An 18,326-nucleotide genomic window follows, 5' to 3' on the forward strand; every position below is an offset into this window, starting at 1 on the left:
AGCTACATATTAACGAAACATGTTATATTATTGACTATAGTAATATAAAACGATTTTGATTGAATACACAAGCCAGCAAACCACATGGTGACATAACAGTAACAACTAATATAAAGTTGTGATGGAACGGAATGTATCAGAACTATTTTTTACACTGCTTGGAGTTTTGCAAGCAACGTGATTCCACCGAGAATTGATCGATTCTAAGAAGGGTTTTCAACAGTCCTTTCCGTCATAAAATATTCTTACTCTCAGATTATAAAGATATGTTATTATAAGCAAAGTGTGGTGTCTTGTAACAGATGAATATCAGTTAACACAGCGGTGAGTGTCATAACCTTCCACAACATTTGGGTACGTGACATAATCAAGAATATTGTCTGGATATGACGCTAACACAGGTATAGTTTCACTAAGATGAAGTTTCCAGTCATATCTCTGGATCAGTCATCGCGTACTTCAAGCAATTGATAAATGAAATGGGTATTTAAGCTATTCTAGACGAAGAAATCTCGGATAAGTCACGAGACACAGCACCTGTGGACGTTTGTGCGATCCAGATGTTCAAACGGAAGCTTGGAAACTGTCGCCCTCATACAATAATACGGAAAGCCGACAAGGAGGAGAGGTGGGCTTTAGACATGAAATCTTTATCACAACATTTTTTTTTCTCGCAGAAAAAATATGCACGATTATTGTCAAGCTGCATTGTTATCAGATACAGCATGACCAGACGTGGTGACATGGACTGTAACAACGTAACTGTAACAGCCATAAAATCGTTTTAATATATCTTACTCAATCTTCTGTACATGCTTTATATATATTGAAAACTACGAGCGAATCCCAAAGTTTTTAATTATATATATATAATAAAATGTTACGGTTCTCAAACTGAATAATGCTAGATGTCCATCTTGAATTACTGTAACTTTATTGCACATTACTTGGAGTTTAAGGTGCTTCATGGCGTCAAAGAGCCGATCACAAAGCTAATTATTTGGACAAAACTTTTCAGGATAAGGTCTCTCGTTGTGTATGACGACCAAACAGCTAGGTAGTACTACAGAAAGTGATGCCAAGATTACATGTGTTAGTAAAAATACGGGTCTTGTATTCCAGATCCTACAGAAAGTGATGCCACGATTACATGTGTTAGTAAAAATACGGGTCTTGTATTCCAGATCCTACAGAAAGTGATGCCAAGATTACATGTGTTAGTAAAAATACGGGTCTTGTATTCCAGATCCTACAGAAAGTTATGCCAAGATTACATGTGTTAGTAAAAATACGGGTCTTTTATTCCAGATCCTACAGAAAGTTATGCCAAGATTACATGTGTTAGTAAAAATACGGGTCTTGTATTCCAGATCCTACAGAAAGTTATGCCAAGATTACATGTGTTAGTAAAAATACGGGTCTTGTATTCCAGATCCTACAGAAAGTGATGCCAAGATTACATGTGTTAGTAAAAAAACGGGTCTTGTATTCCAGATCCTACAGAAAGTGATGGCAAGATTACATGTGTTAGTAAAAATACGGGTCTTGTATTCCAGATCCTACAGAAAGTTATGCCAAGATTACATGTGTTAGTAAAAATACGGGTCTTGTATTCCAGATTCTACAGAAAGTGATGCCAAGATTACATGTGTTAGTAAAAATACGGGTCTTGTATTCCAGATCCTACAGAAAGTGATGCCAAGATTACATGTGTTAGTAAAAATACGGGTCTTGTATTCCAGATCCTACAGAAAGTGATGCCAAGATTACATGTGTTAGTAAAAATACGGGTCTTGTAATCCAGATCCTACAGAAAGTTATGCCAAGATTACATGTGTTAGTAAAAATACGGGGCTTGTATTCCAGATCCTACAGAAAGTTATGCCAAGATTACATGTGTTAGTAAAAATACGGGTCTTGTATTCCAGATCCTGCTGGTGTTGTCCGTATTTTTAGTGACTTTTTTTCTAAGTAGAGTATTACACCCACTAACATTAAATGGCAGGATACACCTATAGATCAGTCTGTGCATCTCAAAACAGCTGGTATGGGTATTAGCACTTTTATTGATAAGGAGAAAACAACATTTTGATCTTCTTAGGTCATCTTCAGGTTAACAGAGTGAGAATTTGCAACTGACCGTTGCCGGGTACATTTCTTAGAGACGAGAGCATAAACGGGTACGGGATTGTAGGGGGCGTTGTAGTTGGATGTTAGGTTATTAATTGGTATAGGTATAAAGGTGTTCCTTTACATTGGTTTAATTTTGGTTTTAGTTGTTGTATAAGCAGGGCTTCTTTGATTTTGCGTTTCCTTATATTTGTTTCCCGATTTAGTATCTGGATGTTTTCTATGGTTATGTTGTGTTTATTTCATTTGCAGTGTTCAAAAATGTCTGAAGGTCTTTTTCTGTGTTCTTTGAATCTAGTTTCCATTTTTCTGTTTGTTTCTCCAATATAGAAGTTGTGGCAGTTGTTGCATTGTATTTTATAAATAATGTTGGTGTTGTATTTGTCAGTGTAGTTTTTACGTAGTATGAATTTTGTTTTGTACCTGGTTTTTGAATAAATTTGGTGTTTACTGGAATGTTGTGTTATGTTATAAATTTTTTTCCAAATGGTTATTTTTTCGCTTATGTCGGGAACATATGGTATGCAGCAGTGTAAGATTTTGTAGTTTGTTGTTTCTTAGGATTTATTATTGGTTGTTTGTGGTTCATTGTGTTGTTAGTCTAGGTGTGTGTGTATTTTGTTTCAATAGTTTTTGGAGAAAGTTTATTGATGTTGATGAAGTGTTGTTTTATTTTGTTGATTTCATTGTTAATTTTATCTGGTGAACATAGTTTCGTGGTTGTGTTTATTTGGTTTCTTAATGTGTCGAGATTTTGTTTTGTTTCATGTGCTGAGTTCCAGGAAATGTATAATCCAGTATGGGTGATTTTTCTGTGTATTTCTGGTTTGAATTGTGTATCGGTTCTAGTGATCGTAAGCTGAAGAAAAGCTGTTTGGTTAGTTTTTTCCTGTTCACAGGTTAACGTAATGTTGAGGTGTATCGAGTGTACGTGGTTGAAAAAACTGTGTGTTCTGTAGATCTGAATCCAGCAATTGTATCATCAACATACTTGTATCAGTGTAGCGGTGGGTGTGAGGCTGAATTTATAACTTGAGATTCAATCTGTGTCATAAAAGTGTTGGTTAGAACTGGTGACACGGGATTACCCATACTTAGGCCATTTATTTGTAGGTAGTTTTGGTTATTGAACATATAGTTAATTTTGGTGGTACTGAATTCTATAAGGGTTGCTAATTGGTTGCTGGGATGTGTATCAATGGGTTGGGGTCTTGAATGTAAAGTTCTGAAGCTATTTTGCAGGCTTCAGTTGTTGGAACTTCTGTGAAGAGGGAGATTACATCAAAACTGGCCATTAAAGCTTTATGATTTGGTTGATTAAGAATATATTTAAAATTAAAAGAGTTTTTGAAAAAGGACCCGGCTGATGTTACATATTTAGAAAATGCTCACGCTATATATTTACTGAGGTTGTAGTTAAATGATTCATAGGTCGACATTATGGGTCGTAGTGGACAATCGGGTTTGTTAGGTTTGGACGTTCCTTATAGTTGTGGTGTGCATGTGTCAGTCTTTCATAGGTAAGAATAAAAGTTTTCTGAGATTGTGTTGGCTTTTTTCTCATTTGTAGTTGTGTTTTGTTCAATTGGTTTCATGTGTTTTTCTTGGATTTGTGTTTATTAGTTTAAATTTGTTTGTATCTGATAAGATGTTGTTCATTTTTTGAATGTATTCATTTGTGTTCATTATAACTATAGCATTGCTTTTATTTGCTTTTAGAATTTTGATGTAGTTGTCTTGTTTTAAGTTGTTTATAGAATTAATATCTTTTTATGTGAGGTTGTTTTTTACTTTTCTTTTCTGTGAAATTATGTTGATGGTTTTGTGTGAAAATTCTTTGAAAAAGTTGTTTAAGATACCGTTTTGAGGTGTTTTAGGGAAATAGATGTTTTCAGTTTTACCTGGAAAGATAGACTGGTGGTTGTCGGTGGAAGTGTTGTCGAAGTTGTTTTGTTTCTGGTGATTGTTTTCCGTTGTTTTGTTGGTGCTTTTAGTTTGTGTGGAATGGATCACCAGGCTTCTAGCTAGGTTTTCCAAGTAGGCTTTCATTTCGATGGATGGAATATTTCTAGGTGTTACTACTATAGCTCAGTCTATTTATCTTGCACGTGTAACTATGTAATATATCACGCAGATATTAAGAAATTCTCAAGTGCTTCATCTGCTGATTGGAATGATGTTTTATCCACATTAGTTAAATCTTTGTGATCCAATTATTGGACCCTTAGCTGAACTTATTAATAAATGTCTTAAGGTTCTTCAAATTACTATGACTGTACCTATATAGAAGGGGTCGTGGTCCTGATTTTGTGTAAAAGTTTGGGAATATATTCATCTTGTCTACATGTGCTGTTATTGTTGAGCGTATTCTATACAACAGAATTATTGTGCTTCTCCAGAACAATAATGTCTTACGTTATTCACAATTTGGTTTTAGTAATCATAAATCTACTGATAAGCATTTATTGCAAAGCTTATTAAGGGTTATACCCCAAAATCTGTTTTGTTTTAAGTCATAGACATTGCCAAGGCATTTGACGACGTAAATCATACAGTTTTACTTTATAAATGTGCTCATTAGAGTTCACGAGGTAATATTTATAATATTAAAAAAACGTACCTAGTAAAAAGAATATGTTACACCACAGTTTAAAGGAATAAACTCCATTTTCTGTAGTCTTCATTGTGAGATTCCCCCTTGCTCAGTACTTGGTCCCCTCTTATCTATTATTTGTGTAAACTATTTCATTTTGGAATGTCCAAATGATGCTCACTATGTGTGTGTATGTCAACGAAATGACTCTTACTCTAAAGATGGATACTCTCGCTGACTGTTTGAAAATAGCGAATAATGAGTTGCTTTTTATTAGTTTGTTTGTTCTGAATTTCACACAAAGCTACTTGAGGGCTATCTGTGCTAGCCGTCCCTAATTTAGCAGTGTAAGACTAGAGGGAAGGCAGCTGGTCGTCACCACCTATCGCCAACTCTTGGGCTACTCTTTTACGAACGATTAGTGGGATTGACCGTCACATTGTAACGCCCCCATGGCTGAAAGGGCGGAAATATTTGGCGCGACGGGAATGCGAACCCGCGATTTTTCATAGGTATAATGCTTTTTTTTTCACAGAGGTTCTTTTACCCAAACTTGCTTGAATTAGCTAATCTATTTGATTTATCAGAATCATCGCGAATTAGAGACTGTACACAATATTGCAAGAACTAGTTTTTTAGTCCCATGAAGATCTTCTGTGTATGTTGTGCAGTTACTGTTCATGAAACAAGGTGTGAAAACATACATAACACTTCTATAACAACATCTCAGAAAATAAAAAAGTATAAAGCGTAATATATCTATCTGGCTGGCTGTTCATATACCTTCTAACTCTATGTTAATCTATCTATCCGTGATAGACCATCTATCCATTTGTTTATCTATCTACTTTATATATACTATTTATATACTATTTAAATTTTGTTGGCAGATTTGAACGCAGATTTTACTTGTCAGATGTTATTAAACAAACAAAAACGAGTGATGCTACTCACCTCTTCAAGAATAAATCCAAATTTGTTAGTTCGATGATGGAAAGAAGTTTGAAGAATCGAGATCCAGCATATCGTGTTTAGAGAAAAAGAGAAAATTAGAACTTAATCAGTAAACAAGTTATACGTTTTTACAATACACATAATTTAACGGCAACTTGAATTTTCTGTATTTACGTGCACTATTTTCGGTTCATAAGAAATAATATATCAGGCGACTCGTTGAAACCGAAGAAATAAAAACAGTACATAAACAATATGAGAAGAAAGATCTGTTCCTTTGTTGCTGAGCAGAAAGCTACAGAATGGGCTGCTTGCGCTCTGCCCACCATAGGTATCGAAACATGATTTTTAGGATTAAAAGCCGTCAGGCTTATCACTGAGCTACTGAAAGTCTCAAAAAGAAAGAAACAATAAGTCCTTAGCTTTTAGAATAAGATAACTTATCTGTAAATGCATACACGAGGGCTGTTCAAAAATACGCGGACTGACGTCATAAAACAAAATGTACTTTATTTAGAAGTTACAGGTCTGGGACTCCTTCAAAGTACTCTCCTCCCCAACGCACACACTTATCGCAACGGTGTTTCCACTTGTTGAAACAGTCCTGGTACGCTTCTTTTGTAATGTCCTCCAGCTCCTTCGTCGCATTTGCCTTAATCTCGGGAATCGTCTCAAATCTTCTTCCTTTCAAGGGTCTTTTGAGTTTGGGGAACAAGAAAAAATCGTAAGGAGCAAGGTCAGGTGAGTAGGGGGGTGGGGAAGAACAGTGATCGAGTGTTTGGCCAAAAACTCACGAGTTCTGAGGGCTGAATTTCGCAGCAACGCGGTGCATCTTCAATTTTTCGGTCAAAATCTCGTCACAAGATCCAACTGATATCCCACACTCTTCAGCAAGCTCCCTGACAGTCAGACGTCGATTTGCCCGCACCAGGGTGTTGATTTTGTCGACGTGTGGGTCGTCAGTTGACGTGGAAGGACGTCCAGGACGCTCATCATCTTCAATGGACTGTCGACCATCCTTAAAACGTTCATGTTACTTGAAACATGCCGTACGCTTCATAGCAACATCACCGTAAGCCGTGTTAAGCATAGCAAAAGTTTCAGTCGCAGATTTTCCAAGTTTAACACAAAATTTCACAGCAAGTCGTTGCTCCTTCAGGTCATTCATTCTGAAATCCGCCAAACGAAAAAAATCGCACTTCACTTAAAACCACGTAGCTAATACACAAATGAAGATATCTGCAATCGGAAAATGGCGTCGTAATCAGCTGATCTGTGCAAACCTAGCAACACCAAGCGGATTCCCCTGGAACCAACTAGAGCCGCGCAATTCAAACAGTCCGCGTATTTTTTGAACAGCCCTCGTATAGACAACACAAAATACATGTAAATTTTAATATCTAAACAAAACTCAACACAACAGCATCTTATTATCTTAGGTGATTTTCTTAGTAAGGAAATTAAACTAGCGCTGACGTTTATTGTGTCCATTGTAAAGTTAAGCAGTCTATAAAAGCACTCTAAAAACACAATTATTGTTATCCGTTTTGTAAGAAATATTTCAGACCTCATGCTACCTTTCGAACTTTCTATTACATTTACAACTGGCATGATTTTTCTCCCTTCCTAACACCAAGTTCGAACTATGATTATATGTATTGAAAACATATATTTTGCTCTATGTGGCTTTAAACAGCACGTTTAAGGAAATCAAAAGCTCTTTTTGAGTTTCCTGGGGAGACTTGATGAATATATGGTCGAATGATATTTGCTGCAATTCTAGTTTCTTTATGTGTTTTTCCCATGATAACAGCCATTAATTTCCAGCTACAGTTGGAGGTTAGTGAACTCTTTTCAGCTCTAAACCTAATCATTTGTAAAACTTTGTTTTATATTATGAGGTTTACCTAGCTTCAACACAATGACCTTTTTTAGCTGAGAAATTATCTTTCGTAACAAAACCATTCACGTTATTGATAAGAACTTTGTTCCTGGTTGGCCTTCCCTGTGGAATTTCAATTTTTTTTTCAGTTTTAAACGCTCGTCTGAGCATTTTTTCCAAAGTTTCAAGTATAGTAACCTTTGGGTGAATATCGTTTAAAAATGTCGTTGTGTGAGAAGCAGAGTTTTTGCATGAATTATTATGATAAATAACACCGTACGCATGCCGTCGGCGCGTGATCTATTGATCAGTAGTTCCTGTGACGTTACATCACTATAAGTACATTCCTCTAGAAATATGACTATTCGCGAAAGTATTCTACTGTCGAATATATGGGTAATATTAGGCATAAACTAAATACGTACAAACGCTAAATGCGTCGTCCCTAGCACCATGGCTGACACCCGCAATGACAAGCTACTGTATTAAAATATGCACATCATTCTCAGTGGTTTAGGAATTGTCTGCAAATTAGAGGTGCGTGGCTAGATATGCTGATATTATCATAATTCAACTTACAATTAGTATGTAAGTCAAATGTGTAAAAGTGAGGGTGCTATAGCGCCTTCAAGCACCCTCGATTTTGATGAGTCTGATCTCATAAACAAGACGAGCTTTTTGTATTTTTAGATAAGCGCAGATAGTCTATTGTACATCTTTGTTCTTACCAACAAAGTAAAATATTTGTTAAATTATAAATTAACTTATTGAGACTATATGCGACGTTTCTGCTGCCATATATTAAATAAGCTTTATGGACAACATTTACTTAAACGTTTATACGACTTTATACGTAAACGAGGTTTTGTTGAAGTACAATTAAGTAATTACATTTTTTTACATGTACATTTGTGTTGTTAGCTGCAGAAATTACTATTTACGGCAAATTTTACTTATCTCACATTTGACGGATAAACAAATTTTCAAAACATAATTGTGGTATACATTAAAGAAAGTTGAGATAACTAAACAACTTTAGTTAGGCTTCCGTACGGAACATTTATGGTGTACGGTGAAAAATACATCTCAATCGGCCGTTCTTCCCTTAGTGACGTTCATCTAAGTTACTATAGTAACCAAAGACAAAACATCGCATGCGTGTGGAGCCACTGAGTCGAATACACTCGACATTTACGTTACATTTAATAAAATAGCGAAAATTATTAAACAAGAACCTACCTGACCGATGCATTACGTCAAAATATATTATTTAAAACCAGAAGTCTGAAACCTTTTCTAGTTTTAAGTAAAGAAATTACAAGTTCGTATACCAAAGTAATTTCAGGGTGTGGTATGATTCATACAACCATATCATGATCGATATCCACGCGCTCTTCATTCTATGCGCACATGAGTGACGCGCATGCACAATGGCTCAATAAAACCAAGCAAAACTATTTTCTTTTTATTATTGTTTTTCATGTAATTCTGTCAACTAAAGAAAATTATAGATTCACGCGGTTGCATATATTAGAAAATACTTTAATCCTTGATCAAATGAAAAGCCCAAGAAATCCTGTTGTAGTTTGATTAGGTAATTAAGTATTGATTTTGCAATGGGTGCGACCTGATAGTTGAATCTGTGGTTAAGTTCACTGGATAAAAAAAAGCTACATTTAACTGTATGACAAATGTAAGAGTTTTTAATTAAATAAACTTGTTTGAACTTGTATAAGCGTTTGAATGCTTATAGATATAAATGTAGGGAGCATTGTTCTATATTGCCTATTAATATTGAACGAATGGGTTTGGAAAACACTGTTCATTAGTAAAGTTAAAAATGACTTTGTGTGTGTATGAAAATAAACACAAGAAACTCTACAACACTGATTGAATTTATGTACGAGTAAATGCTTAAAACTCGGTATCTAATATTTTGGCACGTTTATAGCGCACCGTAAATAAAATTTCTTGGGTGGGCGTGAGGATGATGACAAATATTGTTCATCTTAGACATTAGGGAAATTGTCTTTTTTTTTCTAAAATAATCACTTACAGTTTCATGTGTCTGTTTGGGGTCATTGATCGTTTTAAAGAAAATTTTGAAAAACTTGTACATTGTTATTATCAATTACTTCTGAAGACTATAAGCCATTCCTTTTTGAACCATGCCATATAATTTCTGCACTAAATCATAAAATCAGTTAATTGTTTCATCATATAGCTGACATACCACTCATACTATCTTGCCTCCTGAATGAGTGCCTGTTGAAGTCATGATTCAAGATAGATAATTCTTCGGACATGCTGTAAGAGGAAGATGCAGATTGATAAAGACAGACAGATTTAACTATTCAATTCAGAATAGAAATTTCTGAAAGTTATAGTTTCATATAGATAATTTTCTACTCTCGAAGCAAAATTTCCAGCGATTGATTTTACGTAAAAGGGTAAATGGAATGACTTTCCCATGAACTTGCACTCTAAACTTCATGCTAAAGAAATGACTGTCACACATTTTGTGATATCGCAGATTCGAACCTGGGGTATTTAACTCCAAATCCCAATGCTCTATTGTGGGAAAGCCTCTCTCCATTATTTAAGTGTTTGGATATTTGTTTCGAAAATAAATTTTGCAGAGACCCTTCCTAAGAGTGATCAGTTTTTAATGGTATCATATCATCTACAAATTTTTAAACAATGCTAAAGTGTAGTTGTGATATATTATAATCCATCGCGGCTTTACATCGGTTGTGATCGTTTCATGTCTTACTGATTTGAATATTTAAAATCGTTGTAATATATCGCACTAAGCTTTCTTAAAGTGTCTTGTTTTCTTTCGTAAACAAATAAGATATTTTAAATTAAAATCATGTCATATACGATTTTTTATGTTCAAATAACAAATAATTTAAATTACTTCATTCTGAAACAAATACTTGGGTTAAGTTATAATTCATTTTTAGTTAATTAATAATCTCGTCTGGGTTTAAACAACTTACTTGAACTCGATATTTTGGTGTCTCTTTCTAATTCAATACGTTTTCAGTTTGCATCACTAAAGAAGTAGTGCCTTTATATAATTTGCTAATGGCTCTTTGGACAAAAATCTATTAAGAAGGCCAAAAGAAATATTTGGATAATTAAATGCAATATCAGTTTACAATGCAGAGGAAATAATTACTTTACAAAGTTTACTGATGGTTCCTTAGACAGATTTATTAAGAAAGCCAGACGGAATACTTGGATATGTGGTTTATCAAACTTTTTGTGAAGTATATTATATACTATGGAAGGTTGTGTTAATAATATCTAATAGGAATAAATTGGTCTTTTGAAATTTTTGATTTAGAGGTACGATAGAATCAATTAATATTAATGGTAATCAATAATAATACAAATGGATTGAAATGCTTGTGGTGGTGGTAGTACTAGTAGTAGGTTTGCGACGTAACGCCAGGAGTGGAGAGAAAAGTAGATCTTTGTCAATGCTTCTGTCAGTACTTATTCAGCATTTTGTAATTAATTCTTAAGATAACTATAAATATAATGTATTTCACGTGTAAGCTGACGGGGTATCCGTAAGTCAATTACTTTATATTGGCTTATAATTTTATGAGGGTCATTGTATTTGTAGAATTTTGAATATTGGCTCATCTTAAGTTACAATGTTTAACTTGTATATATATATATATATTGTATATGTGACCACTGCCCTGGAAGTTCGGTATACTAAAACTACTGCTTAATAATCTTACAAAAAGAAATAATAAAATAAGAAAGACAACTATTTAAATTTCTTGCTTGCTCGTAAACGAGGTACTTAACATTTTAAGTAGGAAAACGTCATTATATTCGTGCATTATGCATAATATTTTAATTAAAGTACCAACATTTTCAGAAATATGAAAATTAATTTTCACGAGAGTTGTTTTCTGTGATGTGTATGAATTGAGGAAAGTAAAACAAATATTTAAGAGAGGGAGTTAAAGTGTTAAAATGTTCAAAGGACAGGTTTGACAATTGTTTCACATTTGGCAAATTGTCACTTGAAAATTAGATTGAAATATCTTTAGATGTTTTCACAACAGAAGAAATGACTTGGGAGGACATGAAAATATTAATTGTGGAATCAATAGAATAAAGGTTACTGATTTTTTGTTCTGTATACTGAAGAAAATAGGATGAGAGGACACAAGTTTTAAGGTTTTGAAAAGACTTTCCAAATTCCAGTTAAGAAAGTTTTATTTTTCTAACAGTGTGATTGTCTGATGGAGGAAGTTGCTGTTGGCAGTAATGGAAGCCAGCAGTTTAAACAAATTTAAGAAGAGATTCAATGGTTTTCTGGAAAGTAAGAGGTGGGTATAAATTTTTAAAGGTGTGTATGAAAGGATATCCATGGACAATCAGATGGTTCTTTGTTCATATTTTATTGAGGTTAGTTATGATGTCAGTAGATTAGAAGCAAATTGTTCTTGTGTATTCTAGAATCTTTCACAGAGATACCATTTTATCTGTATCTCTTATACAAGTTTGTTTTGAGATATTTTAAAATCATTTTGTATTGCTAGTAATTTTTCATATGGCTGATCAAGTGGTAAGTTACAGAAAAGCCCTTCTACTGACTGATATTAGATCATTAGATCAACTGGAGCTCACAAGGATCCAGAGTTTACATTACCTTAGTTCTCAGTGTATATGTCATTAGGAGGGTTAAATGCTTGCTATTATCATATTGGTGCACAAGTAATATTGACATTATTTTACCATGTATTGTTATATTAAGTAGTGAAGGATTGAATTAATAAACATGACCAATTTCTGTTAAGTTCAGTGTCTACTTTTACCTTTCTGGAAACTGTTACACTGCAACTACGACATTGTGATATTTTTCTAATTAATATCCTCTGTGTTCACAGTATCCATGTGGAATTATTATTGTTTATCAAAATGTTGCTGTTGCATCTTGATCAGTATATAATTTGTCTTTTTACAGACTTTTATATTTAGTTTTAGAGCTGAGCACTTAGTGAAATTTGACAAATGGTTAATCATCAGGCGTAATTATTGATTACATGCAACTAATCAGTTATACTCACGTGATACTTGGATAGTTTAAATAATCGAAAATAGTAGTAATCATAAACACTAATTTTGATTAATTGTGACATTAACAGATTTAATGTAATATCAGTTAATTTAGTTTATATAATACTAATCAATATAATCAATGTTCATAGGTATTCACTTATATCACCTTAGTCACCCTGCTCTATTTATAAATACATCAATTGTATATTGGCAAAATATTCTGTAATTTGGTCAAAAACATTGGCTATATATTCTGTAACTGATTAAAATATTATCCATTACATTTCTACTTTATGTAAGATAACTTGTCTTTCATTAATGTTTAAATTATTGTTAATATACTTTATGCAGGTTACATAAATATCAAAATAAAATGTTTCTTTTTATGTTCATTACCAATGTTCTCTTTTGACTGCATCATGACTCATTTGAAGTATTCAGAACATAATCATAATTTTCTTTGCTTTTTTGTTTGTAGAAAACTATCACAGTGCCATTTTTGTGGCATAATATTTATGTAGAATCATTGCAGAGTGTAGTGTGAAAATCTTAGTGGTAAAGAAAACACTTCATATAAATTATACATACATATATCTAAAAAATAATTGGTTACTTCTTAATATTTCTCATGTAGCAAGTTGAAGTTAATATAATGTAATATAGTTTGAATATTATTGATACATTCATAACATTTATCTAGTCTTACACCATAAACACAAAAGTTTTCCTGTAAATTCTTAAAAAAAGGGATTTTTCTACCTTCTTTCAGTGTATGAGTTTTGACTTGAGGATTCATCTCTTTGATCTATTATTTTAATACGTTCCATCTTATAATCACATTTTTATTGTCAGCATAAGTAAATACAAAAGAAGTGTACAAAATGTTTAGTTCCACATTATAGTGTGTCAATCAGAAAAAAAGATGTGGAAAATTACAGACACATAAAAAAGTAAAAACAAACAAAACTCCCATACAGTTTAATTATTAACTCATTTGGTTTCCATGGTTTTAATAACTGATTTAGGCTTGGCTTAGCTGTTATTGCTACTACTTTCCAAAGTACCGCTTTTGACTTTTACTTGTTTGTGTTATTATCTTTGTCTTTATTTACCTTGTATTCATTACCTAGATTCAGTATGGCCAAACATGGCCTAATAGTTAAGTGTTCAAGACTGAATTCAAGAGTTTGACTTGCATCCCATTACTGTTGGACGCTCTTACGCTTAAGTTATGGGCACATTACAACTTGTAAGAGTCACATCCCACTATCAGAGTTGCCCAAGAGTTTGGCAATGGGTCCTTTTGACTAGCTAATTTCCCTTTAATCTGCCTATTTAAAATAGGAACAGGTAGGTAGTGCAGATATAATTTATATTTCTATAGGTGAATATCCAAAACAAAGAAAGAGTCTACACAAATTAATACAAACCAGAGCTTGATAGAAAAAATGTCTTAAGTAGCCTAGACAATAGTTGTTCCTCTCTGGTTTTTTTCATGAGAAAGTACTTCAGAAAATGTGCATAACAGGCATTAATGTTTGCATACAATGCTGAGAATATTAAAAATAATAATGGTAAATAGGTAATATTGAGGAAACACTGTTATAACCCTCATGTTATTTAATTTATGAAACCTTACATTTACAGTAAATAAACAGTAAAAGAATTAATTAACATTTAATCAAAATGAATACATTATGTGTTATCAAACAAACTTCCTCATAAAATGACTTAGAGGATATCAAGCTGAAAGAGTATATTAAAAATGGCAAAGTTTTACATTTTTTGCGTAACTCACAGGAAAAAAGTGCTAAAGATATAAAATACAGGAAAGTTGATTACAATATATGTGAGTAGATACCTTTAATAACAGAGGAATGCTAGTATACAAAAGACTGGGGTTTAAAAATAAGCTGTATTCCAAAGTGAAATGTTAACACACATACATTCATATATATATATAACCATAGAATATTAGTTTGTTGTAACTTAAAAAACAAGACAAAAGAAAAATAAATTAAATAAAAAACCTCATTTAGTATAGCACTTTATGTTTAATTTTGTTTCAGGTTTGTTTTTAAGTCATAATAGACTAATATAATTAGTCACAGGTTTGGATTTGCTTTTTTTTACGCAGTCCTTACTTGTGGTTTTGCTTATTTAAATTCATTGAAGTGTATTCATTTTACTAAAATAACCATAAAATATTATACTCTTCTGTTTTTTTTTCTCCCTCATTAATTTTGTGAACAGGTTTCATGAGTTTAAAGGTCACTCTTCAGAATGTAATTTAACAGAGAACTTATAACAAAAACATTCAAATATCATTGTTCAACTAAATATAAGTAAACTGAATTAAGTACATATAATTTCTAAATATACAATCATATAATACACTCCTTCTATAAATTAAGTACATATGTTTTAAAAAGTACTCATAAATAAATAAATTTGGAAAGTTTGTCCAATATATTTTCCTTCCTTAATTAAAATCTTTTTCTAATTATATTTTTTCTTTTTATTATAGAAATGTAAGTTATTTTGTAATCTTTCATAACACTTCTTACTCAAAATATATTCCTTTATGTAATTCTCAGTAACAGTTTTTGTGGTTTCACAATTCAACTGACTTTACACAACTAGAATAACTTCTGCTCTCATATATCTATCTATTTAAAGTGGCACCAAAAAGTTATCAAATATTTTCCCAAAATATTTTTTTTATGTTTTATACATCCAAAAAGAGAATATTATAATGATTTGGTAATGATTAATTATGCAAAAATAAATTTGAAAAAAAAAGATGATGGAAGTGTCAAAAAATACAGTAAAAAATTTATTTGTATTATTTATCAAATTAATATTTATATATATTTGGAAAGTAAGTCATTACTAAAAAAAGGTGCAATTTCCAGTTTTGGACTTCTGAAAGAAAGTACTCTTTTAAAAAAAAATATTTTTAACATTTTTTATTATTGTTGCTTCTTTAAGTAGATGGATGTAAGAATTATGAATGGTTGTGTAAAATCAGTTGAAATGATCAAATCACATATGTTGTTACTAAGAATTACAAAAAGTTCAATAATCAGGGTAAGAGGTATTAAAATGTGAAATTATGGAGTAAATTACATTTCTATCATACTGAAGGAAAATATATCAGATAAGCTTTAATTTTATTAATATACGTAATTTATACAAAGAGTGTATTATATGATTGTGCATTTGGAAAATACATGTACGTAATTCAGTTTATTTATGTTTAGTTTAATAACATTATTTGAATGTTTTCATTACAGATTCTCTGTAGAAATGTATTCTGATGAGTGACCTCTGAAGTCATGAAATTGGTTGAAGAAATTAATAAAGGAGGTAAAAGACAGAAGAGTTCAATATTCTAGTGTTTTGTTATTTGTATCCACAGGTAGAACTTGTTAGTGTTTTCATTGTTTATGTGTGTGTGTATTAAAATGTGTATGTGTGACAAATCCGTTTTGTTCCATGGCATCTTAATGATCCACAATAGCCTTGACTAGCTGTATAAAGATGCATAGCTTTTCTTAAGAACTATTTATTAACCCATAAAGACAAGTTACAAAGGAAGTTCATGAAAACTGAAAATGTGACACTGAGATATTGACTAGTAAGGACAATGATATTACTGGTCACATATTTTCAATGTTAAATTTGGGCACCATTAGATTGTAACATACATGTAAAACCTTTATTCTATTACAAACTTCTTAACTGATTCAGCAAATATTCATATAATGCAGCTTAGCATACACAGATGTCATATGTTTACAATAATTTATGTAACTACTCACTATAAACCAATCAACAATAAACACCTCGTACATCTAATATCACATGAGATTTAGAAAAGATGATCTCACAAAAATGTAAGTAGTGAACATGCAAGTTATTATTAATATAAGATATCTGTGTATAATGATATTTTATTTCATTTAATAATTGTGTGAACAAACACCCACATGTGAAGGAAGAAATAATGATAACTTAATTCCTCATAAGCATATAATTATATATGTAATTTTTTTTGTTTGTTTGTTACTTGAATTTTGCACAAAGGCATACAAGAGTTTTTGCACTAGCTGTCCCTAATTTAGCAGTGTAAGACTAGAGGGAAGGCAACTAGTCATCACCACCCACCATCAACTTTTGGGCTACTCTTTTACCAACTAATAGTGGGATTGACCATCACATTATAAAGCCTCCACTGCTGAAAGGGCAAGCACCAGGGGTGTAGATTTTTTATACCCAATGGGGGGGGAATGATTTTTGCAACCACTTATGTGGACTGTTCAATTTGCAAATTGGTAATCTCTGATTACATGAACCTGAAAGCTGTAAACATGTAGTCACAAAGTAATTTTGTTGCCATGATACTTGCATGTATGCTTAGGCCTACTGACTGATACTTACGAACTATCTCTTAGATCGAAAGCTTAGAAGCATAGAAGCATGCCTATATCAAAGATGTATGTTTTGGCTTCTGAAAAGCCTACATCTAGGCCTAATTATGTAATTGATTGGTAAGAACACAAGAATCACAAGAACAAACACACAATTTGTAAGCCTGTGATGCAATAAAACAATTCAACAGACCAAACTATAGGAGGGGATGATTGTATGCACCATACCCCTCACCTAAAATAAAGGGGGTGCATCCCCCAGGATCTAATCCCTGGCAAGTACGTTTGGTGTAATGGGGATTATGAGGGCACTCAACTTTGGATTTTGAAATAATTTTGGGTGCAGTGTAGTATTTTCCGCATGATCTTTTATGAGCATGAGCCATGTGGGTGTTTTTGTTTCTTAATTATGAGGTACATTACAGTTACATCCATCTCAAATTTTGTTGAACTACAATTTTAGTTGGAATTTTTCTTTTACCAACTATTGAAGCTTTGTTTTATTAATCAGTCATAAAAATATTTATTTTTATTTATTAGTCTACTTTAGGCAATCATCAAAGAATTTTCTGTAAGTTACTGTTGCTTTCTAAAACTTAAAGGATGTTTTATAAGATTGTGGCACATAAAAATAAACAATTTTGATATTTAGGATGAGTTATGTAAACTGTATTCCAAAACACACTCACCACCTACTGACATTATAACTATTTTTTGATCTCCAGGGTTTCTACTCGCTCTTTACCCATCTAAGCATTGAAAAATTGCTCTAGTGTTTTATACCCCACTTGAATGCCTTAGACAAATACCAATATGCAAAAGTCTTTGCCAACTTCAATGTTCCCTCTATCTAAGTAGTATATACAAGCACTTAATTCAGGTAATGTAATCATTTTTTGTCAAAAAGCATTCAGCATGAAATTATGTCAACAGGATCATTGTGATTTTGAACACAGTTAGCATTTCTATGGTTATATTTTCATTTATATTTATAAATTACTCAGCAGAATAATAATAATAATAAAAACTTACTGATGGATAAGAATTCCAGAATTGTTTCTACTACTACAGAGATCAACTAGATGTCTTCTACCTCTGCTATTTAGTGTCTGCCAACAGACAGATGAGGGGTTACTCTCAGTAGAAGCTGTCCACTATAAGACCAACTGTGACATTGAAACAGAACCCCTAGACAAAGGATGTCTCTTTAAGGGGTACTAAGGCAGATTTTCCAAGTGATCCA

The 18,326-nt window shown here is 32.5% G+C and overlaps 1 protein-coding gene and 1 long non-coding RNA gene across 3 annotated transcripts in view; both read left to right on the plus strand.

Annotated features, from left to right (window-relative positions):
• Nucleotides 1-18,326, plus strand: part of LOC143239052 (gamma-tubulin complex component 4-like) — a 403,661-nt gene that overhangs the window by 322,894 nt on the left and 62,441 nt on the right. The window lies entirely within an intron of this gene.
• Nucleotides 11,028-16,105, plus strand: LOC143240756 (uncharacterized). Its single transcript, XR_013021923.1, has 3 exons — nt 11,028-11,140; nt 11,819-11,917; nt 15,947-16,105. It is a non-coding gene; the product is annotated as an uncharacterized LOC143240756 (long non-coding RNA).

The sequence above is a fragment of the Tachypleus tridentatus genome, chromosome 13 (assembly GCF_004210375.1).
Source record: "Tachypleus tridentatus isolate NWPU-2018 chromosome 13, ASM421037v1, whole genome shotgun sequence".
Classification (NCBI taxonomy): domain Eukaryota; kingdom Metazoa; phylum Arthropoda; class Merostomata; order Xiphosura; family Limulidae; genus Tachypleus; species Tachypleus tridentatus.